Source organism: Mustela erminea, chromosome 2 (assembly GCF_009829155.1).
Source record: "Mustela erminea isolate mMusErm1 chromosome 2, mMusErm1.Pri, whole genome shotgun sequence".
Classification (NCBI taxonomy): domain Eukaryota; kingdom Metazoa; phylum Chordata; class Mammalia; order Carnivora; family Mustelidae; genus Mustela; species Mustela erminea.
The window spans coordinates 109,282,363-109,310,118 of NC_045615.1; the positions used below are offsets into that span (position 1 = coordinate 109,282,363).

Consider the following 27,756-nt stretch of genomic DNA (forward strand, 5'->3'; position numbering starts at 1 on the left):
ATTCAAAGGTGGAGGAAAAAAATTTCAAACCAGTTTGGGCAAAGAGGAAGAAAGACAGAGCAGGGGCCAGACCAGGGCCAAGGCCAGTACCTCCGCGCCTGGATTCCGAACCTGGGAAGTTGGAAAACCCCATCACACTTACTGGAGGCTGGCGCAGGGTGGTTTTATATTTTATGTGCTGGATCTGCCTTCTAGTAACAGTTTCAAATAAATGCTTCATCTCTAGGGCTGGCTTTCATCTGCGCCTTTCCTTCTGACATCATTTTTAATATGCACGAACTCAAACGGGGCTTCCTAATTTGCCTTTGGTGACTGCGTGGGGAAAAATGAGAGCAGCAGAAGGAAAGGGAGTTATAAAGCATTAGGATACTTGATCTCATTTTCTCAAGGAGGGTGAGGTTCTTTCCTCTAAATGTTTGGGCTGAGATTGGGGAGGGAGGGAGGCAGAAAAGTTCCACAATTTCTAGTTCTATAGTCATCGGTTTTTAAATTGTATCTCCTAAAAGGCTCACCCAGGAACTTGCAATATATACGATATTGAAACTTACGATTCCACTAAGAAGTGTTTTACCCCTCTGGGAATGATTGCCATTATTACTTCCTTCTAAGAATTTGCACTTATCCTCTTCTCAGTATCTGAAAGCATGTATTAGCCATCTGTTAGTCATCCATTCAGTAATATTGATGCAGCCCCTACTACAGAGGTCAGGAGCTAAAGAGTCCAGTTACTCTGACCCAGAATATACTTAGGGGAAAACAAGAAAACTTTCCTCCAACACTGTCTTTCCTCTTATTTACCCCTTGCCTATTTTCCTCATCATAAGACTTTTTTTTCTTTTTTTAAGAATTCTCCTTTGCTTCATACTCTATCTGCTACTTAAGCTATAATCAGATATGTATTTTAGGCACAATAAACTATCTGCTAATTAAAACACTCACTTTGTCCAGAGCAACTAAAATGTTAAATTATAGCCCCCTCCAACGTTGAGGGCATTATGCCAAGCGAAATAAGTCAGAGAAGAGAAAAACAAATTCTGTATGATCTCACTTACATGTGGAATCTAGTAAAACCAATTCATAGAAACAGAGGTCAGATTTGCGGTGGCCAGGGGCGGGGGCTGCGTGTGGGGGGAAGAGGGTGAAGGTGGTCAAAAGGCACAATCTTTCACTTGTAAGATAAATAAGTCCAGAGGATGTGATGTGCAGAATGGTGGCTCTAGTTAACAATACTCTATTGTGTATCTGAAAGTCACCAAGCAAATAGACCTTAAAAGTTCTCATCAGAGGGGAAAAAAAAAAAAAATTTCTCAGTAAAACCGGAAAACATGAAATAAAATAAAAACTATGAAATACGATATAAAGAATTCTAGTTCCATTTAGCTACTTATTCCACAGGATGAAGAAGGGACAGTGATCTGGTGTTATATGGTGGGGGAGGCATGGGATGTGGAACTTGAGCAGATGGGAAGACAGTCCTTGCTCTGCTCATTCATTCATTCATTCACTCACTCACTCACTCACTCATTCATTCTTTCTTACATTGCTTAGCCGCACAGTCCACAGGTATTGACTGAGCACCTTCTGTGGGCCAGACTGAGCAGCGAAACAGCAGAGAATAAAACAAAGGGGTAAGCCCTCGCCCTCCCAGAGCTCACTCCCTTATAGGGAACACAAAGCGTGAAAGCCATCAAATCCATACTCATATTCGCTATATACCCTTGAATAAGCTACTTAACCTCTGTAACTTCAGTGTCCTCACCCACAAAATAGAGGTTGTGCAAAGCGTAAATGAGCCAGCGTATGCAACATGCCTGGCACAGAGTTAGCGACAAATGTCAACTCTTATATCTGCTTTTTCTATTTCTTTGCCAAACTCTCTCTCACCCTCAGCCCCCACCCCTCTTTTTATTTCCAATCTCATAGATTAGGAGTGTGGGGCTGTTGGAACCGCGAGTTAAATCCGCTTTCCACAGATACTGACAAATTATGCCCCAGGGATTTGCAAGGATCCAAGTCAGAAAAAACAGATTCGGCACATATTCTGATCTCTGCCCTGTAAAAAAAGTGTCCAACACTTGGAAATGAGCAAAGGAGAAGACTGGCATTTTTTTTTCAGAGGGAGGGGCATGTCTAAGGGACCCTCAGGGAATTACTGGATTCTATAGAGGCATGTACCTGTCATTGTGTTTCTATCAACTAGGCTGTATCACAAGTCTGTGAGGATAGAAATGAAATTGTAGAACACCGATGACAATGCAAATGAATGTTCTCCATGAAAGATAATTTCATTTCTACCCTGTAGAAAAGATGACCCCAAACACAACATTTTAGTACCCTATAGGCTGGTGACAGGCTTTGCAACTGCTGGCAAATAATCATTTTGGCATTCCCAATTGTGTATATAAATGTCTGCTTTTCAAAGTGTCCTCTGAACAGGTCCCAACATCTTACTGGTTCTCTCATTAATTACTGAGCTGAGTAAAACCTTTCACCTGTGTCCCCTATATATTTACATGCAATGTTTTTCATTCCTTGAACATTATAATTTGGAAACCCTAATGGAGCTTATGACCTTTAGGGAGACAAATAGCAAATTTTAACATGAGTTAATTTTGTTAATGAAAACTTCAATAAATGCTGGAAAGGTGAAATTCTAAACCTTTGTATAGATTCTAATAGTATAACAACAGCCCATTCACTGGGACAAAGATGCTGTAAGCGGCACCCCAAAGTTCCTGCCAACTACTCCCCCAAAGCCTCCCTGCAACAGCCCCATTTAGAGCAATCTTTGACCCAAGTGCCACTGCTAAGGACAAAGGGAAAGCTTTCAAAAAGTTAGATCACAATAAACTCTTTTTAAATGCTGCAAACCCAGGGGTGCCTGGGTGGCTCAGTGGGTTGAAGCCTCTGTTTTCAGCTCAGGTCATGATCCCAGGGTCCTGGGATTGAGTCCTGCATCGGGCTCTCTGCTCAGCAGGGAACCTGCTTCCCTCCTCTTTCTCTGTCTACTTGTGAGCTCTGTCAAATAAATAAATAAAATCTTTGAGAAAAAAAGGCTGTGAATCCAAAATGATTTGTTTTTTAAATAATGAGTTTAAGGTTCTTAAAGACAGGGAACGTGGTCTTTTAGACCATATGTATAAATGTGGTTCTCGGCTCCATTCTCCGCATTCAAGTGGACACCTCCCCCATGAAAGATGGGGGTGTGGGGAGGAAGGAAGAGTTTGGTGGAGTATGTGTGCAGGAACTGTGCTCAGAGACGGGCTAATCCCTTCCAATAACCTGGGTGAAACCTGGGAGAGAGTTCCAGAGTCGTTTTCATTATGGAAGGAGGAAAAACTTACAAAAGAAGTGAAAAAATTATTCTAGATCATGGTGTGTTGTTTTGTTTTGTTTTGTTTTTATTTTTGTTTTTTTAAATTGGACACTCTTGACATTTTGAGCTGGATAATTCTTTGTCTCGGGTGGTCCTGGGCATGCAGGGTGCTCAACAGTACCTCTGACTTCTACCCACTGGATAGACGTAACAGTCCACCTCCCAGTTGTGACCACCAAAAAGATTCAAAACCTGGAGTTTGTTTGTTTGTTTGTTTGTTTTTAAAGCAGGGGAAAAACTATTGAGTTTGGGAAGATTTTATCAGATATATTTAAAGAGGGACTTCCTGGTATCAGATCTGGCAAATGCTAAGAATTTTGGATATAAACTGAAACATATCCATCACCCAAACCACTTGACCTATCATGTTGGGTACCTGGCCCTGGGGAGCCAGCCCTCACATCGACTCCGCATCACCCCCAATGAGAGAACTGCAAACTGAGTTATATCAGGAAAGTAAATTGCCTATTTTTATGCCTCCTGGAGATATTCACAATGTCCTGTGCTGGGTGCTGGGTGTTGGGTGCTTGGTGCTTGTTCTGAGTATAACCTATAGCCCCTGAAGAAACTCGACAGTTTTCTTAGAACTTTTGAGCAGAGAAGCATTCAAGAAAAAAAAAAAAAAAAAAAAAGAATAGGATTGTTAATATTTCCCAAGACCTAATGAGAAAGGGCCTGGCATATTCCAGGACCTCAACAGATCCCAGAGAAAAACAGGGGAATAAGGTGAAGCTCGAACCTCATAAGGAGGCAAATAAATGTAAGCAGGAGTAAGACGGTGCTGCAAGGTAGGAAAAGTAGGTCTGGTCTGTATCCTTGTGGCTGGCGTTTATTAGCTATCTGCTATCTGTCAAGCACAGAGCAACGTACTTTCCATACATTCTCTTATTTGATTAACCCTCCTAAAGGAGCATTGTTACTCCCATTTTCCAGAGAAGGAAACAGGCTCAACACCCGGGGCAGTATTTTGTTGGTTTCATAATAAGAATAAAAATTACCATTTACCAGGGTAACCGTTACTCTAAATATCTCATTTACTATTTAAGGTAATTGTAGGAAGTAGGTATTATCCAAGCAAATCAAACAAAAGTCTGTTGCCCATTTGTTACGTGTCAGGATGGCTCTAGGTGGTAGGCATGTAGTGGCAGACGGGCCCTGCCCCCACCAAGTGTACAGTATAGGAGGGAAAACAGACGCTGACAAATGCTTACGGGTGGGATGATTCCTTTCACAGTCCCGACTTCTGCCTCCGTGCAGTGAGCTCCAACGCAAGAATTCAGAGGGCAGCCTTCAGACCTAGGACTGGAAGTAAGCAAACTTTTAATGAGCACTAATCTGTGTCAGTCAAGATCTGTCCTTGGAACTTGGGGACACAGAGGTGACTTCAGCCCTAGCCCAGTGAGAAACTCTTGGCGTGGACCTGGCTGGCTGTATATGGTCGTTGCGCTGTTCCGCTCTATTAAATGGCAAAGTAACAGTGCGGGTAGAGAAATAATTTTACAAGAAACTGTAAAAGGAATGAACAACACAATCCTGGATCTGTTGGATTCCAAAAAAGCAACGTTGATAAACCTGGAAAAGCAGGGCCGTGGAAAAACTGAGCCGAGGTTAGGGGTTTCTAGAGCTGAACTGGGACAAAAGAATTACCAACTTGCAGAAAAAAACAAACATTCGTATGCACGTCATTCTGCAGAATGTTTCAGAAGCCACCTAACGGTAAAAGTGCTAAAATGCATACAACCAAAAGGAGGAAAAATTAAAGTTGAATCCTAAGGAAAAAAAAAATCCCCTGGTAAAGAGCCTATAGACACAAGGAATGCTAATGAACATTATAAGCATGCACCGAAGTAAAATTTAAGTCAGTAAAATTACTGAAGCCGAGTAATAGGTATCAGGGGTTCTATTTCACACCAGTTTGAAATTTTCCACTATAAAAAAGGTTGAAAAAAAAGAAAAAAAAGAAAAAAAAAGAAAGAAACAACCAAGTCAATCAATGGCTGGAGAAATAGGAAGTGGAACTGGGGTCTGTCCTTGAGCTGTGGTGAGGTCAGCATGGTTGCCGCGGGTGAGGCCGAAGGGCTGAGTTGAACGCGGGGTGGAAGACCAGTCAACAGGCAAGGAGAGTGATCTGTCTCGTCTTGGCTACATTCATCACGTTAGTTCTGTTAGTTCTTACGGAAGGACAATGGCAAATGCCTGGGAAGTTTAATAAACAAGGGCCAGCTCCCTCTTGGTTGTGGCCCGGAGAGTAACACGGATTCTGGGATCACACACTGTGGAACAGATCGCCTAGGTTGGAGTCTGGCTCTGGTGCCCTAACTCCATGTGCCACCTTGGCCGGATTACCTAACACCTGTGGGCCTCAGTCCCCCTCACCTGTAGAGTTAACACTGGTAGTGCCTCTGGGTTTTGAGAACATTAAATGAGATACGCTATATACTGGAGGGTTCCAGGGAAAGCTGGTTCTCTCCCCCTGATCACTGCACCTCTGATTATTTATGGCAGGACAGTGATCCTTCTTTAGGCTCTACCTTGCTTTCTAGCATCTCACAGGTCTGAGGCTGGTTGCATTAATCAGAGAAAGGGATATCAGAAAGACATTGGGGCTACAGGTTATAGGATGGCTCTGACATCCCAACCCCCAACCCCTACCCCAAGAAGGCAGCTCTTCACTTAATCTGTACTAGAAGGTATAAGAGGGTCACACTATCTCCATAGCCATCACCACCATGGAAAACAATCCAAATGTGTCCTACCGGTCTCCACATGCATCACTACAACCAGAACACTTGTTTGAAAGCAAAACCTATTTAGTATTCTTCCTTTTGCCAGAGTTTTCTATCTCAATAGTCCTACACAGTCTCCCGAGAAATTCGACCTTACCTGTATTTATTATTTGTTATTTGTAGAGTTGTCCAACTCAAAAGCCCTTTTCTGGGTGACACAGACACCCTTTTGTGGGGAGTACTAGTGGGTCAATCCAACATCTTCCACCACAAAAGTCAAACATTATCTTCTGTTGACCTGTCATGCACTCAAGGGATTGTCCTCCCCAGGCCTGGCCAGTTGGCCACTCCTGCCCCTGACTTAGATTCTGGAGTGTATGTGATGCGGCAAATAGGGCCAATCAGACCAAGGGAGGGTAGCAGTGATGGCGTTGTGGAGGGCGACAGGTGCCAACAGCCACGTCCTAGCCAAACTGTGTGCACTGCCCTTGGATCTGCTTCTGCTCTCCAACCTCCTGACCAGACCAGGAACCATCTGACACACTTCCAGTTTATTCCTTCTCTGGCTAAGATTGGCCAGAGTTGCTTCCTGTTAATGCCTGATTGATGAAAATGCTCCCTCTACCATCTCCTTTGCCTTCCCTTTCCTCTCCAGTCCATGTCTTTCTTGCCAGTCCCATGGAGACGGTGCTAACTCAGCCACTCTGCATGCATGCTGGCAGTCTCTGCCTTTGAGCAAATTGCTTAGGCGAGGACTTGGGGAAGGTAATCAAATGAGTCCTAAGGTTCAGGATCAGATCCCAACTTTACTTAACATGTTGATTTTGTTCCTCCATGGAGTTGGGGCATAGCTATGAATTTTTAAAATACTGCATTACAGTATGATTTATCTTAATTAATGAACTTTTGGGCACCTACTAGTATTTTGTGCTGGCCCTTGCATGGCTCTGTGCAATACTGGTCAGGACCAGAGCCCACCCACACATTTCCCTTCATTCATTAAACAAGTTTTTCAGGGCTCTGCTCTGCACCTGATTATACTAGGCTTTAAGCACACAGAGATGATTAACACCAAGTCCAGCCCTCACAAATGTCACCATCTCATGGGGGAAACAAATAAGGGGCATTTTGAATTCTAGGTACACCAACAGAGGGAGAGGTCAAGATAGGTATGGCTACGAAAATAGCAACAATAAATATGAGTCCAGCCCTGAGGGGACCAGGAAAAGGCTCCCATGGGGCTGTTGGTGCCAATCCTTTGGAATGAGATGTTCACCAGCTAGAGAACAAGAAGCACATTCTGAGCAGAGGAACAAGCATAGCCAGGTATGTTCAGATTCAGTTCATGATACGGTGGTGCTGGATTGTAATGTGCCTGGAACATGGTCTTAGAGAAAAGGAATAAAGAGATGAGTCTAGACCAGAAGAGTAGATGAGGTTAGGCTGTGAAGAAGCGTGGATGCCGTGCCAAGGGATCGTTTCAGACAGTGTTAAGACCTATGGAGAAAACCAAACTGAGTGAAGTAATGGGCCAAGGACACGAGGGGGGAGTTTTTCCGAAGTCCTGTCCAGATTTTAACTTAGGTGGAAATCTCTTCAACCCTGGGGCCTGCGGGCCAATGCTCCATGCTACCTGGGGTCGGGAGCTGAGAGTGCTGGACCTGACCCTTCCTCGGGCCAGAGCATGGACTTAGGGATTTACCTCCTGCCTCTGGGCTCCCACTTCCTCCTTCAAGAAAGCAAACTCTAAGATTCTTCCCAGGGTCTGACACTCTGATTCATGCTTCTCCGCAAGCTCAGCACCATGTCCAAGCCACGTTGTGATTTGTAGGGAGTTTCATATTTTCACTTGGGAGACGGCCATTAAATGGCTTGTTAGTACACACACTGTCCTGCTACTCTGCAGCTCCCTTCAGTCAACCCATCCTGAATTTTAAACTGAAGCCAGGAGACCCGTGGTGGGCCTCAGTGTGAGTGTCTGGATATCATTAAGAGGTTTCTAAGAGCTTATCCTGCGCTTCCCGGCTTCGCTGCTTCTTGAGTCGGCTTGCACTTGGGTCCGGCTTTCTCGACACCCCTCCGAGCGCCCCATGCCAGAGATGACTTTGATCGTGGTGTTTCAAAGACATTTAGAGTAAGCATGCACCCTGGGAGCCGCTGCTCTGCGGCGCAGGCTCTAGCCGCGTGTTTGATGGGACAAGCGTGTTCCCTGCAGGGTCAGCTCTGGGTGAAAACGGGAAGTCGGTATGGGAGGAAAACTGGCTTTGGAACCAAACAGACTACATGTATGGCTTATCGGGTGGTTTTGGCCTGTCCTCTGATCTCTCAGAATTCGTTTTGCCTCGGACAACATGGGAATAATGATGCCTGTTTTACGGTTATTACAAGGGTTTTGTGAAAGGACACGGTTGGTGCTCACAAATACTTCCTCCGGGCTTCCTCTTGGAGGCTGCATCTCCGTGTTATTCTTGGGGTGCTCTGCCCTCCTCTGTCTCCACCTGACACCCCAGGTTTGTGATCTCTGCCTCTTCCTCTTTCTCCTTTTGTCCAGCATGCCCTCCCCCGACCCCTGAGTCATTGAGACATTTGGGGAGCATCCCTTTCATCCTGGTGATAGCCTCTGTTAAAGGGCTGGACCACAGGACGCCTGGGCGGCTCAGTTGGTTTTAACACCTGCCTCCGGCACAGGTCACGATTCCAGGTCTCTGAGATAGAGCCCTGCATCGGGCTTCTTGCTCAGTGGGAGGTCAGCTTGTCTCTCTGCCTCCTGCTCTCCCTGTGTGTGCTTGCACTCTTTCTGACAAATAAATAAATAAATAAATAAATCTTCAAAAGGGGGGCACCTAGGGGTCTCACTAGGTGCTCGTGATACCCTGCTGTATGTCTCTGGTTCCCCGTGAGGCCCACGCTGTGGTCAGAGAGCCGGGAGCCCAAGTCTGGGCAGCACCTGGGGGTCGCAGTCCCTGCCCTTCTGCTCTCAGGGAGGCTGGGCGGGCTGGGAGCTGCCTGCCTCACCTCCATCACTGCCATTTCCTGGTTTCCAGGAGGATTGTCTATACCTTTTAAGGTATCCAGGGACTTGGGGGCACCTCTGTTCTTGATGCGACCTTCTGTGGAAGGGACCCCAAGCTAGCACTGCCCATCTTTCTCCTGAGGACAATTGGGGAAATGCTCCTTTTGTTTTTGCCCATCACCGCCCCTCTCCAGAGATGACAGACGTGAGGCCTCAAGACACTGGCTAGGACCAAATGACAAGGAGGATTGCAGAACCAGCACTCCAATCCCTGTCTGGGACTGCTGCTCTGTCTGGCTCATCTCTCATCAATTCCTGCCGCAAGTTTGAGTTCCCTCCTGGGAGCATGAGGTCTCGAACCTCCAGCCGTTGCCTCCAAGGACGTGTCTACCACTTCCCCGGCCAGCCTGCACGCATCCCTTCCCAGTCCTGCCAATGCCTCCAGCCACAGCAGCCACCGCAGAGGAGGACACCGGAGTCTCTGAGATTACGCGTCAGGCCTTTTAAATCACAAGGGTTCAATGCCGGGGTTTTGGAAGCAGACCACTGTGTATTTACTGCCCACATCCCCTGGATGCCCTGGATCCCTCTGGGCTGGAGCTTCCAGGTCTGAGTCATGGCTAATACCAGCACTTCACACGGCGTCAGACTGTGAGGGCTCACAGAGTTAATACGTACCAAGAGCTTGCACGGGCTGACGTATATTATTCCTCAGCACCTGTGTGCTGAGCACCTGCTGTGTGCTGGCTGGGGTCTACCCTGATGTCATGGTGTCGGTCGGTGGGGGGGTGGGAGTGAGTGATTCAATGTCATGGCTGACTCAGAACCACTGCTTTGCCCGGGACACAGATGTCTCCGTCTTTTCAGGCAGGAGGAAGAAAGGAAGACTTGAAACACACCAAGCATGCCCTCCCTCCTCTCATGACCTACACCGTGCTTGGGTTCCACTACTCCTGTTTCCCAGATGTGCTTGAAAGAATCCCTGGGCCTCTGACTTTAGATTCGTCTGAAACTGTGGAGACCAACATTGCGGCAGAACCATTCCTGTCAATCAGGAGACCGAGGGAGATGCTTCACTCCAGGGTCTCCAAGCTCCTGGGCACCCGCTTTGCTCAGGATAGAGGAAGTAAAGACAGGACTCCCAGAGAGCTCCTGGCCCACTGATCCTCCAACTCTGGCCCACACATCGCTGAGAGTTGGGCCTGGGTTCTCTCACTAAACCCACTGAATAAACCCGGGCCTTCCAGCCCCTTGAGGTTTGCCTTAACATGCCCTGGAGTTCCAGGCACAATACCCATTTATATCTGCCTCCAAAATGCCCCAAACGGTGATTGCGGCCATTCTCCTGAGAGATGCTGGAACACTGCCCAGCAGGGGCCTGCAGACTTCCGTGTGGCGCCTTGCCCTCCCTTCCTGCACAGCGCCCCTCAGATCTCCCTCCAACTCTGCTTTCCTTGGACGCCCCTCACGTGTCCCGGGGCTGATGCTGAAGCAGCAGGAATCAGGAGACGAGAACTAGAGAATTAATAGAAGATGGGTACCGAGGGTCCTGGATTCCTCAGTTCAGGGTCTTTCTTTCACTCTCACAGTAGGGGACAAGATGATATTGGGGAAAGACCTCCGTGGGCCCCTTCATTGTGGAATAGGGGGCAGCATGGCGATGGAAAGGTGTGGGGCTTGGGCCCACTGGCTCCATGGCTCAGCACAAGTGATTTGCTTTCTCTGAGCCCTAATTTCTCATCCATAACACAGAGCAAGACAGGGCTGTACATCTTACAAAGCTAGTCGCCCCCCCCCCCCCCGTCCCCCATAAAAGCCTGTTCACAGCTTTGTTACCAGAAGCCCTCTCTGGAAGGACTTCCTGTCTGGGAAAATGGTTTTCTGCCTGTGATGCACGGGGACCCTTGAGTTTGCTGCCCAGGCTCCCAAGACCAGTTTCAAGGACAGACAATGCCTGATGTCAGTTACACGGGGTAGATTATTGAATATGAGTCCCACTTAAGAAAAAGCATCCTATTCTCTACCCCAACACAACATTTTATTTATTTTTTTTTTTAAAGATTTTATTTATTTATCAGAGGGAGAGAGAGTGAGCACAGGCAGACAGAGTGGCAGGCAGAGGCAGAGGAAGAAGCAGGCTCCCTGCTGAGCAAGGAGCCCGATGTGGGACTCGATCCCAGGACGCTGGGATCATGACCTGAGCTGAAGGCAGCTGCTTAACCAACTGAGCCACCCAGGCATCCCCCCAACACAACATTTTAAAAAGGAGGGCCTAAGAATAGCCCTGGTCTTGATGAGTATTCAGGAAGCCTGCAAATCATAAAGATGTAGCCCAGACTGATCCATTGTCCTCTTCTTGCACCCAGAGATGTTGAACTGAGCTGCACGCATGGCCTCTCCAAGTAAGAATACATTTCCCAGCCATCCTTGGAGCCAGCATGCTCATATGACTAATTCTGACCAAGCAGAATTATGTAGGAATGATGTGTGTATTCTCAGGAAAAGGTCCTCAGAGGATGTTTCCAGAGAAACAGAACCAATAGGGTATCTATATGGAGAGGTATTAGCAGGAATTGACTCACGTGGTTGTGTAGACCAAGGAGTCCCACGATCTGCAGCCTGCAAGCTGCAGTCCCAGGAAAGCCAGTGGTGTAGTTCAGGCTGGTATCTGCAGGCCTGAGAACCAGAGGGACTAATGATGCAAATCCCAGTCCAAGAGCAGAAGAAGATGAAATAAAATACCCCAGCTCAAGCGGGGGCGGGGAAAAAAGAAGAGAATTCCGTCTTCCTGGGCCTTTTGTTCTATTCTGGCTCTTGACAGATTGGCCAATGCTTAACCACATTGCTGAGGGCATGTTCCTTTAGTGAGTCCACTGATTCAAATGCTAATCTCATCTGGAAACACTCTCATAGACACACCCAGAAAAAATATTTAATCTGGGCACTGGTGGCTAGTCAGGTTGACACCTATAATTAACCATCACAGAAAGAGAAGTTACCTCTTTCATTTCTTCCTTATACCGGCTGACCAGAATTTGCACTGATGGCTGGAATCCAGCAGCCATCTTGGGCCGTGAGTTGACCTTGAAAATAAAGAAGCCACACATAGCCCAGCAACAACATAGAAGGAACAGTGGAGCACCACTCCAGCCCTGCACTGGCTTCCCTCTGCCATTGGGATCATGGCTGACAAATAAATCTCTCTAAGGATTAAGTCACTGTTATTTTAGTTTCCTCTATTCCTTGTAGCCAAACTTTCTCATAACTAATAAAACGCAAACATGCCACACTCAGTGGCAGATGGTGGGTTCTTTGGGGGCTTCTTTATTTGCCACTCATGTCTGCCTTCATTCACCTAGCGTGTTTGGACTTCCGTTCTCCCCTCCAGCCACAGGTTTCATTCAGGAAAGGTCCAGCTACAGTTGTCGCACACTTGTGACAGAGGGCCAGAGGCTGGGATGAAGGGGGACAAATTCCAAATCCAGAGCAGAAGGAACCACGTCCCTTCCTTCATTTGTCCTTTCCTGTAGCCAATGCTGACTGATTCTGTGCCAGGTGCTATGCGGGGTCTCACGAATACTCACTAATGACCCACTGATGGAGGCATCATCCCCATTTTCCACAGGATTGGAAGCAGGTTTTGAGAGGTAAGGAAATGGCAGAGTGAGAATCAGTCTGCTTCCCTGTAACCCGCACTGATTACTTTTTTAGTCATTGAGCATACATCTGTTTGATCAGTGGGAGCTCGTCCAGGGTATTACACAGATTGACTCCAACATGGCAGAGAATGTAATCATCTGAAGAGTGCCCTGTTTCTAGCTCAGGATGGTAAGAGGGTGGGGTTGGGCCATCAGTGAACCCCTGGCCATTGAGTGCCTACTATGCACCCTGTTCCCTCACAGTTCATCATCACCAAGGTGAGGTTTCTGGGGCACCCGTTGCTCTGAAGGGTGAATAGCCCAGTTTTCTGTGTCAAGCTCCCCGGTCAGAGGCTCAGAGAGCTGGGTTGGGCTCCATCTTTGCTGCCTGCCCACTGTGTGCTTGCAGGTAGGTAGGTTAACTGCTCTGGGCTTCTGCTGCTTCCTTCAAGGCCGGTGAGAGTGCCTCCCCTCACCCCCCGCTCCCGCCTTGGCGCATGCTCCCTGGGAGGATTCCTTCATTCAGAGTTGCCTGACGCTCCTCAAAGAAGTGCTATTTAGGGTTATCCAGGAAATTACACTCTTGGTGGAAATTCAGGAACCTTCCGTTAGGCCCCCAAAATAATTCAGGTAAATAAATACGCAGCTTCAGTTGCAGTTTCTTTTTATAAAAGAGAGGAGACATTTGAGAAGGAACTGTCATTATAGTTGAAACAGTCATTGTCATCATGTTTTTATGTCCTCTTCGACCTTTTACTTTTGGGAACCTTTTTGAGAAGCAGTCTCATTGAAATGTGTTTCCAAAACTTATTTGGTGACAAGAATCTCTTGGGGTTCTTGATTAAAGTACAAACACACAGAACCAGGATCCCAAATCAATCTTAGAGTTGCTATTCTAAAGGGTGGGTGTGGGACCAGGATTCAGTACTCGTAAGAAGTGTCCAGGGCCTAGGAGTTTCTAGTGGTCAGAGGGATTTGGGGAGTACCCGCTGGGCACGTAGTGTGGAAAGTCTGGCTCAATGTCTGATGCTCTCCTTTTAATGTTGGAAAACTCAAGGTCTGGAAAAATGAAATGGCTCGTTCATGAGCTTGCAGGAGCTGGGCCTATGTAAACCAAGACTTGAGTTCAAGTTCTGAGGCGATGAAGAAGTCAGAGAGAAATTTGAACCCTGATCTTCCTGCTTACTATCTGTGTGATCTTGAGCAAGTTTTCTATTCAACTCAGGCATCTGTACTAGTGCCCAATCATGTCCCTGACTTACATGCTTATGCTGATGGGTGAATGAGAGAGAATCAACCTGCCCTTGGGTAATCCAGAGCGCGGAGCAGAGATCAACAAAGAGCTCTCAAAGGTAAGGACGGCAGTCAGAGTGGAGGGGGCCCTGCAGAGGCACCCAGCCCACCTGGCTTGGTCTGCAGGGACAAGATAGGCTTCCCTGAGAAAAGCTGGTTAAAGGCTCAGAGGATGACTAGGACTTTGCCAGGGGAGCAAGTGGAGGAGGGCACTGCAGGTACTGAGGAAGAAGTAAAAAGACAGGTAAGGACCTGAACCAAGGCCTCTTGAGGAGTCAGAGAGAGACCAGTCTAAAGGCGGTGGTCCCCCAGGGAACGGGGGAGGGAGGCTGGTGCAGACCATGCAAGATCTCATCTGTGCACATGTACTCTATTCTAAAGGCAGAGGGAGGTCATTCAAAGATTCCGGACGGTCCTATGCCATCAGGTTTTGGAGGCATGTTCCTGAGCCTCCGAATCTTTGTCTATAAATGCAGGGTCATAACTTGCCTCCTGCTCTCCCTCTTGCCCACTAATTCTTCACCCCAGAGGCAGACCAAAGCTCTCAGAATGGAAGCCAGATCCTGTCACTCTTTTGCTCCAAAATCGCTGGTGGTTCCCATCTTGACCAGAGGTCAGAACGCTGTCCAAAGTAGCCAGCATGGCCTATGATCCTCTGGCCCCCATCCCCAGGCCTCCCTGCTGCTTCCCTTCAGGCTGTGCCCTGACCCAGGCCTCTTGGCCCTCCAGGAGGCTCGGCCCTCAAAACCCCTGCATTTCCCAGGCCTTCCCTGACCACGCCCCTCTCCGGACAACTCGAACCTGCTATCTCATACATTTGTGTATGCAATTCTCTCTTGTGTTCTCCCCCTATTAGAGGGTCAGCACCATGGGGTGGGGAGTTCAGTGTCTGTTTGCTGCCATCTCCCCAGGGTCTATCCGGTACAGAGCTACCAGCCCATGGTATTTGTGGGTAAATGATGGGATAATACCATAATACTGCATGGTTAATGAGATGCTTAAATAGCAGAATTACTGTATACGTAGTACCGGAAGCTTTAAGTACTTAGCAAGTGGAAGCTTCCGGAGTCCCAATTAGAAGTCCTTCCCAGGGAGGCCTACAACCTCTGGGCCACCAGTTGCCCCTAGGCCCTTTGCCCTGCCCGTCTGCACCAGGCTCTGTCCCTGACTGTCCCACCTGATCCGTGCTGCCAGGTGCTGGCTTGGCTGTGTCCCTAGAGGGGGATAGACAGTGTGCCACAGTTACTACTCATGCTGCTGAGGGAGTCTGGAGTTTGGCAACTCAAAACTACTCATTGTTCTGCTGCCCCCGGACCCTGTGTGGTCAGAGCCTGGTGTGGCCATCACGCCCAACTGGTGTCAGGTGTACGCCAGGGCACACAATGAATTGGGACTATTTTGCAGGTGCAGAAAAAAACCAAACCCTTCCCTCAAGCCTTGACGGATGGCTTCTTTTCTCTGAACCTGACACAAATGAACTGTGACCCCCAGCACTGTGGACTTGGGATCATGTGCAGAAATCTCCCCACCCTAACCTAATGGCAAGGTTCACAGAGATGGCAAAGCCCTCTGCAGGGAGGGCCCAGGCAATGTTCCCGGGAGGCTCTCCCCTCCTTGCTTCTTGCTCAGACCTCACAGAGGTGTAAACGAATAAATGGAATTGTGGAATCCTCTTCAAGAAAGCAGAGCTGTAAGCTGCCAGGCGGCCTTTAAATCCACCTGCTTCAGGAGGGTTGAGGCGCCCTCTGGGTTGGCTAGGGAGTTTGGACACGAGCACTGAACTTGGTTGCAAGGTGTTGTGGATGTCTGTGTGTTTCCATGGTGGAAAGAGAGTTTGTTGCTTTTTTCAATTCTCAGAACCCACCTGTATAAACGTCCTGGAGATGAGAACGAACTCACGTATGATCATTGCGGGGATGACAGCTCAGCCTCCGATTGCCCCAGGACCTCCTGCCAGGTCACCAATACTGTTCCGGACAAAACAAGGGGCAGATTAAAAAACAGCAAGCACAGAAAGAATACAAACCAAGCTTAAAAAAACAAAGCAGAGCAAAAAGAAATACACCAACATGTTAGCCACAATTATCCCAGGAGCAGTGGGGCAAAAATCTTTTCCTTTCCTGTTCTTTTTTTTCATTTTTCCAGACTTTCTATTAAAGAAACATGTGGACCTTTATCATTAGAAGAAGAAAGCTTTCTTTGAAGGGAAAAAAAAAAATCACTGTAATTGTGTAAGACTATCTATCTTCAACACTTCTTTTCACATTTTTTAAGGTTTTTTTTTTTTTTAAAGATTTTACATATTTATTTGTCAGAGAGAGAGAGAAAGAGTGCACACAAGCAGAAAGAGTGGCAGGCAGAGAGAGAAGCAGGTTCCCTGCCAAGCAAGGACTCAGGACTCGATCCTAGGACCCTGGGATCATGACCTGAGCGGAAGGCAGTGGCTTAACCAATTGAGCCACGCAGGCGTCCCATTTTCTTAGGTTCTTAAAGTTATTTTTGTTGTTGTTCAAGTTTGCAGGGGGTATATTTTGGTAACCAACTTTTCTGGAAAAAAAAAGTGAAAGTTTAGAAAAGCATTACCGTTCACTCTGGAAGTATTTCATTTAAAAAGTTCATAGAGGGCGCCTGGGTGGCTCAGTGGGTTAAGCCGCTGCCTTCGGCTCAGGTCATGATCTCAGGGTCCTGGGATCGAGTCCCGCATCGGGCTCTCTGCTCAGCAGGGAGCCTGCTTCCTCCTCTCTCTCTCTCTGCCTGCCTCTCTGCCTACTTGTGATGTCTCTCTGTCAAATAAATAAATAAATAAATCTTTAAAAAAAAAAATAAAAAAAAATAAAAAGTTCATAGAAATGCTTTAAAGGACAATTGTCACGTTCTGGTAAGTTCCAATAAACAGCAGAGTGCATTATTTGGAAACATGATTTTTATGGATAGTTTTTTTTTTTTTAATTTCATGTAATCAACTGTAAAGTCTTATTTCTTCAGGGACTGAGCTAAATTCAGTGAGCTAAATTTGCCCCGAGATAACACTCCAGGGCAATTCTCGAATTTTTCTATTCTTAGCTTCAATGGGGGTTTTAAAAATACCCATTTTAAACGGTGGTTTCAGCTGATGAGCCCAATGTGCTAGCTACAGAACTCGGTAATTATAAGATTTCCTAGAATAAATTTAATTGGCAAACAAATTCTTACAATCAGCTGTTATTGTTGCTATAAATACCTCTCTTGCCTTTTTAAGCCCTAGCTGAGCTACAGGAGTTGTTCTGGCCTCTGGAAAAATGTGAATTAAATTTATGGGACCTCATTGTAGCCAATTGTTTTGATTTGTCTCAGGCAGGTGCCTATGTAGTTCAGAGTCCCCTGCACAAAAAGAATACAATATAAAGTTATTTTCATCCTTGTGAAAAAAGGCTATACTGTTTTTATTTACTTTTGGCATATTATAATCAGGTTTACAAATCCATGCCTATTTATGTCTAGTGAGGTCATCTCCTGGAATTCTATGAATGTATAAGGATTAAAATAATTTAACTGACTATAAGCCATTTTGTCTTTATATAAGTAGAGATTTTGCTTATCTTCTTGACTTTATTTATTTTTTATTTTATTTTATTTTATTTATTTTCTTGACTTTAAACCCTGGTTCTGTATCTTACTAGCTGTGTGACCCAGGGCAGCTCACACAATGTCTCTGACCCTCATTTATAAAACAGAAATGGTAATACCTCTATGCAGTAAGACTGCTGTGTTTTGGAAATAAATACTTTGGAAAATAAAGTATGTGATGGCATTTATTAGCACAGTGCGTATTTAAATATACTTCTTTCCCCCCAGACAATTCTCAGAGAATAATGTCAACTTTATTCAATTTTATTTCAATTACTCCAGACTGTGAAAACTGCTTTGACTGCAGTGTAAAGAAAGAGCTCTGGGTTCTAAGGGAAAGGAATATTCGTGTTACCTGGTGTGATTTTACAACAAGCTTCAAGAGCCTCAAGCTAGTCCTTGAAGGATGGATAGTTCTGATCTGAAGGAGAAGCCAGGTTTTGGAAGGAGGGAACAGAGAAAGAACACTGTGAGGCATCATAGCAGAAGCAAAGTCATGGCTGGAGAAGCATGTGTGGCGTGGGGGAGAGTCCTGCAGAGTTCTGGGTCTCCTCAGGGGAGAAGGGGCAGTGGATAGACAGGTGTGGACGCCATGTCTAATAGCTCAGTGGAAAGAACTGTGTTGTCAGAATTGTCTCTGCCATGTTCCCATCCCTTGAAGGGGCCTGACACTCCCTAAAAGCAAGTCTTGGAACTCTAGTCAAAGCTCAACAGACATTAATCACCATTAATCATTGACTAAGCGAGTATTTATTGAGTATTGACTAGTGCCAGGGCCTGTCTGAGGCCCTTGAGAGTCAGTTGTGAGCAAACACACATTTCTTGCCTTGCTGGGGTTTACATTGTACCAGATCAAAGGGACAGCAGTCAGATAAATATATGTATCATAGAATTTAATTTTAGGCAAGTAGTGCTGTGAAGTAAGACAAGGGGTAGAGAGAGACAAAAGATACTGTTTTCCATGGAGTGCTCAGAGACATCTCTCTGAGGTGATATGTGAGTCAAGACTGAAGTGCGTATCTGTGAGAAGAGGGTTTCTGGCAGAAATATAGCAGGTGCAAAGGCCCAGATATGGAGTTGCTTCAGGTGCTAATGGAACAGTAAAGAGCCTGGATGATTTCTATGCAGTACTAGAAATGGGGCCAAAGAGGTTTGAAGATACAGAGGAAGGTTTCTAAACTCAGACTCGAACTTGTCCCTGATCCTGCTCTGAACTTGGTCCTCCTAGACAGATTCTCTTGGCCCCTGCTGATTCCCTCTGCCCTGAACAGGACCCCGACCCAGATGTGGCCATAGCACACAGTCCTGGAGACCAGTCTTGGGAAAGGAAGCCCATGGAGAAGGGTGCCTTCCCCACCAGTGTTCTCATCAAATCCTCACTTTTGTTCTCCAGGGTTGGTAGCAGGGGGGAGGTGGTCCACCATGGGAGGGCCATGACAGTCTCACCCCTGAGACTCCCCTTTCCTTCCAGGGTCTCCCTGGTGTCATCACACCCCTGACATCCAAGACCCTGCCCATTCTTTACTCTCTCCGACCCAACCCTGGACATAGAACTTTCCCTCAATTTGTCCCAGCCCAGCTGAAACTTTGCTGGACTGTTTAGCAAGACTTTATAGGGAATCTTGGGAGCATCGAAGGGACATAAACAGAATAACTGACAACTGTCACCAACAAGACTGCTTCCAGAACCCTCAAGGCCACCCACACTATCCCCTGCTGGGCTCAATGTGTTCCCAGGCAGCCGTGGCCACCCTCCAGCACTTGGCACCCCTCCTTCCTACCCCCAGGGTCCAAGTTCCCACAGGGGGGCCCACAGAGAAGAAGATGGCAACACCTCACCGTTTAAGGCCCACCTTCCAAGCTACTTCCTGTCCCAGCGCCCTTCTCTTCCCACCTGATTGACACTGAGAGTGTCCACTCCGCAGGGGCTTGCAACCCCAGCTTAGACACATCAGAACACTGTCCCTTCAGTGTCATTCAGAGGTCTCATATATTCCCATGGGAGGGTTCCTCACAGCCCTACCTGGTGCCCCTGGACTCAGTCTGCCCCTGAGCTGCTTGCAGCAGGAACTCCCCCCTGGTCATCTCTGCCCACCAGCCCACCACAGGGGGAACCAGGAAGCCTGGAGGGATGCCTTCTTGCCCCACACTCTGCCTGTGAGACTCAACCCTCCCTGGGCAGAAGCTAGATCTTTGGCCCAGCGGTTGTGGTGGGTTTACTGGGGAGGTCCTCACGACCTGCTGCTCTCAGGGTGAGGACATGCCTCCTTTTACCCATTGTGCTTTGGGCTGAGGAACTTTTACTCTGTTTGCAGGATATGTACTAAAATAAATGGTACAGAGAAGTGGTCCAAATTCGAACACAAAAGGAATGGGGCCTGGATAAGCTGTCCGGAAGAAGAGAAGAAAAAATCTTGCCTGGTAGCACAGGTGTGTAGAGCGATATTGCATACATGACCTTGACAGACTGAATTCAAGATTGTACTATACTCCAGATGCAAAGATTCATTTTCTTGATTCCCTTGGGGAAGAGACTTGGCAAAATGCCATGGCTGAGGAATAGAGGGGGCCACTGGAAGGCAGAGCACTCTGCTTCTGGGCCGGGGGTTTTGGCTACCACACTGGACAGCTTGGTAAGCCAAGAGGCCTGAAGCTCAAGGAAGAGGAAACCAGGTCTGGAAGGACCCACGGAACCTGGTTTCTGGACCATTATGGTATTTTATGCTGAGCTGGTGGCACAGGTCCATCTGAGAGTGTACATGGAATCATCTGGAATATGGTAGGAAACCACCCAGTAAGAGTCCTGTAAGACTCTTCTACTGCCCAAGCAAGATGAGGACATTAGATGTGACCCTGAGAGCAAGGCTCCCTCTTTCCATAAAGGGAACACATTTATGAGCACTCCTTATCCCTGATCTCTGGTCATTACTATAGCCCCCCTGTTATGGGTTAAACTGTGTCCCCCCAAAATCCATGTTGGAGCCCTTACCTTAGGACCTCACACTGTGACCTTATAAGGAGGTAAGATCTTTGCAGAGGTAATTAGTTAAGATGAGATCTTTAGCATGAGTCCTAATCCAGCATGACTTGTGCTCTCACAGATCTTTCGAGGACATCTGCACAAGCCTCTCCCATGGCACTGAGTTCCTCTTCTTGGGGCAGTGGGGCCTTTAGGAGCTCTGGGGTTTCCCCACACCCGGAACAGGCAGCACCCTCATGCTGTAAGCACAGAGGGTTCTGTCTGTAATTATGACTACTTCGCTGCCCTTCTGTGGTTAGGTAGCAATGGTGACAGTCATCTCCCTGGATGCCAGGGAGGGAGGGACAGTGTTTCTCATTCTCTCCTCTCTCTCTGAAGCATTCTGATTCCCAGCAGCCAGAAGGAAGAAAGGCCCAACAGTACATTTCCTTATCTTAAACCGGGGAGTTTACCTTTGGGAAAGTAAATAAGGTGGTTGCAGGAAGTTTTTGAAAGAGAAAATGTGTGGCTCTGGGTGGCTGTCCCCTTTCCCACACTGGCATTGTCCCATTGAGTCTCTGAGTTAACTGAAGTCTTCCAAGGGGTCTGCCAGCCATTCACCCATCTCAGCCTGTCCACACCGGGGGGTGGGGGTGGGGGTGGAAAACACAGGCTGCTCTGATGGAAAGCAAGGCCATAGCCCAAAGTCACCCAGCTAGTTAGTGATAGAGCCCAGAGTCAAGCTTGTGTCGTCTCTCCATAGAATTAATCAGGAGATCATTACTGAGCACTTGCTATTAGTACGAGGGAAGAAGGGACAAATGTAAACACAGTCAGACCTTGTAAACTGTCTGGAGTTGGCCCCTCTGAGCCCTCTCTCCTTCAGGGCTGCCTCACCAACTTGGTTGCCCAGTTGTTGCCCAAATCAGGAATCAGATGGTCTGGTCACCGAGGCTCCCAGACTACAAAGCAAGTCCAGAGTGACCACCATACCTGGCTGGCTTTTGTGGAACCATCTTCCAAGAGGCAGCAGAGGAAGGAGAAAAGTCCAGGCTGTAAGATTGCTTGGGGGTCACCAAAATCCTACTACCCCATTTCTATCTTGTTAACCCTGTGAAATCGACTTCCTAGTTTTGTGCTTAGAGAGATTCAGGGGGTCAGATTCAAAGGACAGAGGGTGCTTATGGGTGGGGGGGATTTACCTCGAATGATGACATCACGGGTAAAGAACAATGATTAGTTCCAGAACAGGGGCCAACATTCAATCAGCCCCCACACTTCCCCACACTGCTGGGCCCTGAGGGACCATAACAGGACCAGTGCAGAGGACACTGTGGAGAAGAACAAAGTAGGAAGGACAAGGTTGTCATCTAGAAAAGACTCTCCAGGCTCTAAGGGGCCTGATAAATACCTCTTTCTCTGCAGGGAACAGTGGGGCCCACAACAAGGTGCTGGCCTCTCCCCAAGGGGTCCAAAAACCCTCAGGAGGAGGGATTCTTAATGGAAGCTCCTGCCCTGAGAGGGGCAGGAGGGATGGTCACTCTAGCAGATCCGGCTACTACACACGAATGAGCTACAGGTATGATCCCACGCTCCTTTTTTTTTTTTTTGACAGAGATCACAAGTAGGCAGAGAGGCAGACAGAGAGAGAGAGAGGGAGAAGCAGGCTCCCTCAGAGCCTCAGCAAGCTCTGCTGAGCAGAGAGCCTGATGCGGGACTCGATCCCAGGACCCTGAGATTATGACCTGAGCCAAAGGCAGAGGCTTAACCCACTGAGCCACCCAGGCGCCCCCCCCTCCTTTTTTTAAAAATTGAGGTTAAGTTCATAGAACATAAAACTAACCATTTTAAAGTGTACAATTACCTGAAGGGTATTTAGCACCCTCAAAGCACGGTTCTCTGTAAGCAGTAGCTCCCCATTCCCACCCCCTGCACCACTCTCTCGAACTCCCCCAGATCCTGGCAACCCCTAGGCTGCCTCTGTCTCCCTGCACTTACCTATCCTGGATACTCCCCCTACTTGGTGTCCTACAAAGACCCACCAAGCATCAGCTTGAGAAGGGTGGGGCTGTGGTTTTCGTTTTGATATATTTTCACCTTTGTTGAGACTTGTCTGTGTGTGATAAAGTTGCAATGTTTTGGTGGAAAATCTGGAAATGGACAAAAGCCCAGTGCGGAAACTGAAATCTCTCCTAGTCCCATGCCTCCCAATCTCTGCTAACATCTCAGGGAAAAACCTCTGATTTCACCCCTCTGCCAATGTGGACGAGCATATGAGCCACTTCCCCAGTTGTGTGCTGGATTCTTAACCTGTATCATTCCTTCACCTGCAAAATGCCCATGTAATAGTACCTGCTTCACGGGTTTACTGAGAGGAGAAATGGGGGAATAATACCTGTGAAGTGCTGAAAATGGGGTGAACCACAGAATGAATGCTCCATCAACACAGACACATCAGCTACTACTGGGTTTTTCCCAACTTAGTGATGTGGGGGTTGTCGTATCTGCAGAGGAAGAAACCGAGGGTCAGGGAGCCCAAGTTACTTGCTTAAAGGGCAGAGAAAGCAAATATACATAGAATGCCGATAGGTGCTGATTGCTCCATTTCACAGAGAAGATAACTGAGGCCTCATGGGGTTAAGGTCGCACAAGGTCACACAGCTGCCTAGTGAGGGGCAGAGCTGGTTTTTCAGAAGGCCTTGTGTGTTGCTCCAGCCCCCACCAGCGCCTCCTCCCTCATATCTGAGGCTTGTATTCTGGGGTTTAGAATCATGTGGTCAGTGTCCCTACCTTTGGGCGGTTCCAAGCTTCTAGTTCCACCTTCCTCTCTTCCCAGGGCTGCTGTTGGCTTCCCACCTGACTTGTGGCCCTGGTGATCTGGCCGTGAGCGAAGACACCCAGGCGGTGCTGCCAAAAGGCAGAGCTGGGGAAGCAGGCTTTCGAGGGCCCAGGTTTCTGCCACCGGAGCTGCTCAGGTCCTGCTCAGAGACTGTCCGGGGGCCCCGGGTGATGCCTTGCCAGGTGCCGGGGGCCTGGCCTGCCCTTACATGCACCATCTCATGAAAGTTTCCTGACTCCACCTGAAGAAGGGGAAGCCCTCTGGAGAAAGAGCAAAAGCCTCCGGCTTGGCAGAGCAAGGAAGCCGTCTCAGGTCTGGCTTCTGGTCCAGCGACAGCACCAGCTCCCAATGGTGGGTGTTTGATCCCGTTACCAAAGTGATCAGATGGGCCGTGGAGCTTTCCCTGAGAGTCCACAGGAGGACTGCAAGGCTGCAGCCTTTTCCCAGGATGCTAATTAAAAACACAAGCCGACCAATACGGCATCGTAAATAATTCAACTTGGAGGAGCCCAGGGACCAAGGTTCACACTGCTGCTCGAATCCCTGCAGAGCACACTTGCTTTTGCAGCTCTTGACCCCCCTGCACTTGTCCCAGAGACACCGGGGTGTGGGGAAAGCCTTTCCACCCTGACAAAAAGGCTGTGTGAGGAGAAATCACCCTCCCTGTTCCTGGATAGGATTCTATAAAGACACACTATTGGAGCACACAGGACCCCAGGGGAAGGGATGGAAAATGGAATGGGAAAAGCCAGAGAGGGAGACAAACCACGGGAGACTTTGAACTCTGGGAACCAAACTGAGGGTTGCAGAGGGGAGGGAGGTGGCGGGAGGGGGTAACTGGGTGATGAGCATGAAGGAGAGCACGTGTGGTGCTGAGCGCTGGTTGTTGTAGGCAACTAATGACTTGTTGACCACTACATCAAAAACTAACGATGTACTATATAGTGGCCAACAACATAAAAAAAAAAAAAAAAAAAGAGAGAGAGAGAGAGAGAGAGAGATATGCTAATGGAGGCCCAGTCCACCATCTTGTGGCTGCGAGGTGGATGCCAGTGAACCCAGCTGTAGGGCAGGGGGCACCCAGGCCCTTGACCAAGCAAACTTAGACAACCTGCTCCCAGCTACCTTTCTACTACTTGTTATAGGAGATAATGAGCCCTTTGTGGCTGAAGCCATTGCGTCTATTATAACCCAGGAATTCCGGCTCAGTGGGGCTGGACGGAGGCTCATGAATTTGCACTTCTAACTCCCCCCAGTGACGCTGACACTTGAAGTCTTCATGGTGTAAGTAAATTTTAATTGCATGCTCGACCTCTAGCAACCAAAAGCATCCTAGCTGATAAGTGCTTTTGGAGGGTTCCCTGACCGTGGCTATCGTGCTTGATTCTTCAAAGCCACGCACAACAGTTGTTCATCTGCCCCTCGCAACAGGCTGAGAGGCAGCTGAATTTGCAGAAGGGGAAACTGAACTTAGAAAATTAACGTTTGCCAGAACCTTTGTGTTTGTGAGGGACAGAAACCTGGCTCCAAAGGCGTTTTCAGCACAAAGGGAAGGTTGTTGACAAAAAGGATGCAGACAGAATAGAGGCCAGCCCAGGCACAGCTGGCTCCAGTGGCTCAAGTTGTGTCGCTGGTGTCTTCCTTCAAGCAGCAGACAACCTGACCACTCGCTACCCAAGGCTCCCATCCAGGACACTGGATTGGGACTCCAGAGGACGGTGTTTCTCTCACCCAGTGGCCACATCTAACCCCCTGCACCCATCGGGGAGGGTGAGAAGAGAAACCACAAGAACCACGGGAGAGGCAGTCACAGCCAGGCTTAGGGTGATGTGGCTGTCGTTGGTGGGAGGCGTCGAGGTTGTGAAAAGCAGTCCAATAAGCTTTGATTTGGATACCATGGTACAATTTCCATTTAAACGTATTTAAAAATCAGAAAAGCCTGCTTTCTTAGGATTCCTGTTGCAGGGTTGGATCCTGAAAATGTGGTCCCTGTAATTAATTATAGCTCATATCTGACCCTACAGCTCATAAGTGCTAATTATGACCTCCTCCACTAGATTATATGGACCCTGATGGCAAGAAACGCTTTATTCATGTATTTCCTCCACAAACATTTGTTGGCTCTGCTGTGTGGCTCAGAGAATGTCACTGATAATGTTGAGTCTGTTCTAGTTAGGAGATGGCCTCTGGTCAGCTTGGCTCCCAGTGCACGGGGCATCCGGGGAGGGGTAGCCTTATGGCGGAAAGATCCATTTCATCACACTCTCCAGAAACAGAAATTTGATCACAATTTTGCTACACACACACACACACCAGTTTAGAATGAGTTTGATTACATATACCAGAACACCCAACATAGAGCTTAAACAGACTGTGAGAAGGAAGGAAGGAGGGGAGAAAGGATGCTGAGAGACAACCAGCAGTGTCTACCACGCTCTATATTTGTAATGGGAGGCTCTGAGATTGGTCCTAGTAGTTCTGAAACTTCAACACAGAGAAGTGGAGACAAGCCACTATTTTTACCTGAAAGCTGGTGTTCTTATTGTTCTAGGGAAAACTTTATCTTTTTTTTTTTTAAAGATTTTATTTATTTGACAGAGAGAGATGACAAGTAGGCAGAGAGACAGACAGACAGGGGTGGGGGCGGGGGGAAGCAGGCTCCCCGTTGAGCAGAGAGCCCAACTCGGGGCTCAATCCAGGACCCTGAGATCATGACCTGGGCCGAAGGCAGAGGCTTAACCCACTGAGCCACCCAGGTGCCCCGAAAACTTAAATCTTTTGACAAAGACTGCACACTGATTTTGCAAAGACCCTGTAATAAGTCTTCTGTCATCCAACAGAAAAGGCCAGAACCTCTGAAAAAATTCCAAGCATGCTGTTGCAGACCACTGGCTGCCAAGTGCCATAGGCAGATGTCTCCCTTACAGGCAGAGTTGTAATCTTTTGAAGATTACATTTGATCCTTGCCTTTTAGTTTAAGACTGAAGATGCCAGGATCTAGCAGGGAGAAAAGGCAAACCAAGTTGGTAAGAGGTAGGATCCCTCAGGGGACTTAGCCTCTGGATCTAGGGAGCCAGAATACGTTGTATTCTGGCTAAGTGTCTTCTTTTCTATTTTATCACTTTCTCAGAATGTTACCTACAAGAATAATTTATCAACTATCTGAACCTGGTCTTAGCTGTTGTCTGAGGGAGATGAGGGGAAGAAGGAGCCAGGCTCAGGAAAACAGCAGGTATAAAATAGTAAGAGGCTATCTCCAGGGAACGAGTAAGATGTGGAAAGGTTGTTGTTCAAGTGACAAGTTACACGTAGGACAGATTTTGAAGCATGTGTGTCTCCCTCTGGGACCTCTGGGAAGGGAGCCTATTAAAACCCTGTATTTCCGGCTAAGTGGATGGCTTGGGGCATGGCCCTAACCTTGGCTATTTAAGGGAAGGGTTTCTCATTGGTTGAGCAACTTGGAATACCTGGGTAGAAACTACTGGTTCATGAAAGTTTGACTTTGGTCTCCATGTTTGTTCACGTATATGATCAGATGTGGTCTTGCCATTTGGGAGGTTATATAGCCAAGTGTCTACCTCTTTGTCTTCTCAAAGCACATATTAACTGGGTCAGACTGAATCTCATATATTAGCTTCCAAGCTATTTTCAGGTCCCCAGTACTCTCCCCTCTGTAACCTAAGTCTTGAATCTTTTATTTTTTTGCCAAAAATCCTGCTTCTTTTTTTAAAGTCTCTTACAAGGATCCCCTGCACTTTTGGTGACTGTGTAAGCTCAACCACAGAAAGGCGGGGAAATCACAGTCCCGGAGTTCACCTGCCCTATCAGGGACTCATTTCTCATCTGTCTCATTCAGACCTTAGGAGTAGCTTTCCCACAGATGACTAAACCATTAATTAAGAGCGCTTTAAAAGAGACAGATGTTTATCTCTTTCTTATGTAAATGAAATCTAGAGGTGGATTGCTCAGAGCCAGAACAAGTACAATAGAAGAAACAAAAGGGTTCAGGAAACAAACTGAGAGTTGCTGGGCAGGTGGAGAGGGCTGGGGGGCTGGTGATGGGTACTGGGGAGGGTGTGTGCTATGGTGAGTGCTGTGAATTGTGTAAGACTGGTAATCCACAGACCTGCACCCCTGAAACAAATAATACATTGTATGTTAATAAAAAATTAAATCAAATTAAAGGAAACAAAAGGATACACTCTCTTCCTTGCAATGAGCTTTCTGGAAAGTTCCACGTTAAGACTTTTTTTTGTGTTACTGCTGTAGAGATGCTTGATGTCTATGAACACTAACTTTCTTAGAA

The 27,756-nt window shown here is 47.4% G+C and overlaps 1 protein-coding gene across 14 annotated transcripts in view; it reads right to left on the reverse strand.

Moving 5' to 3' along the window:
- Window positions 1-21,772, reverse strand: part of PROM1 (prominin 1) — a 136,422-nt gene extending 114,650 nt beyond the window's left edge. For 5 of the 14 annotated variants that reach the window (XM_032333910.1, XM_032333908.1, XM_032333917.1 and 2 more), the window contains exons 1-3: window positions 11,698-11,842; window positions 4,588-4,678; window positions 1,982-2,053 (exon numbers count right to left, since the gene is read on the reverse strand). The gene's annotated coding sequence lies outside the window, so the exon portion shown is untranslated. Of the gene's footprint in view, window positions 1-1,981; window positions 2,054-4,587; window positions 4,679-11,697; window positions 11,843-15,910; window positions 16,014-20,641; window positions 20,872-21,604 lie in introns of those variants that run through there. The other 9 variants (XM_032333913.1, XM_032333905.1, XM_032333911.1 and 6 more) reach the window with 6 other exon arrangements.
- Window positions 21,773-27,756: the final 5,984 nt, after the last annotated feature.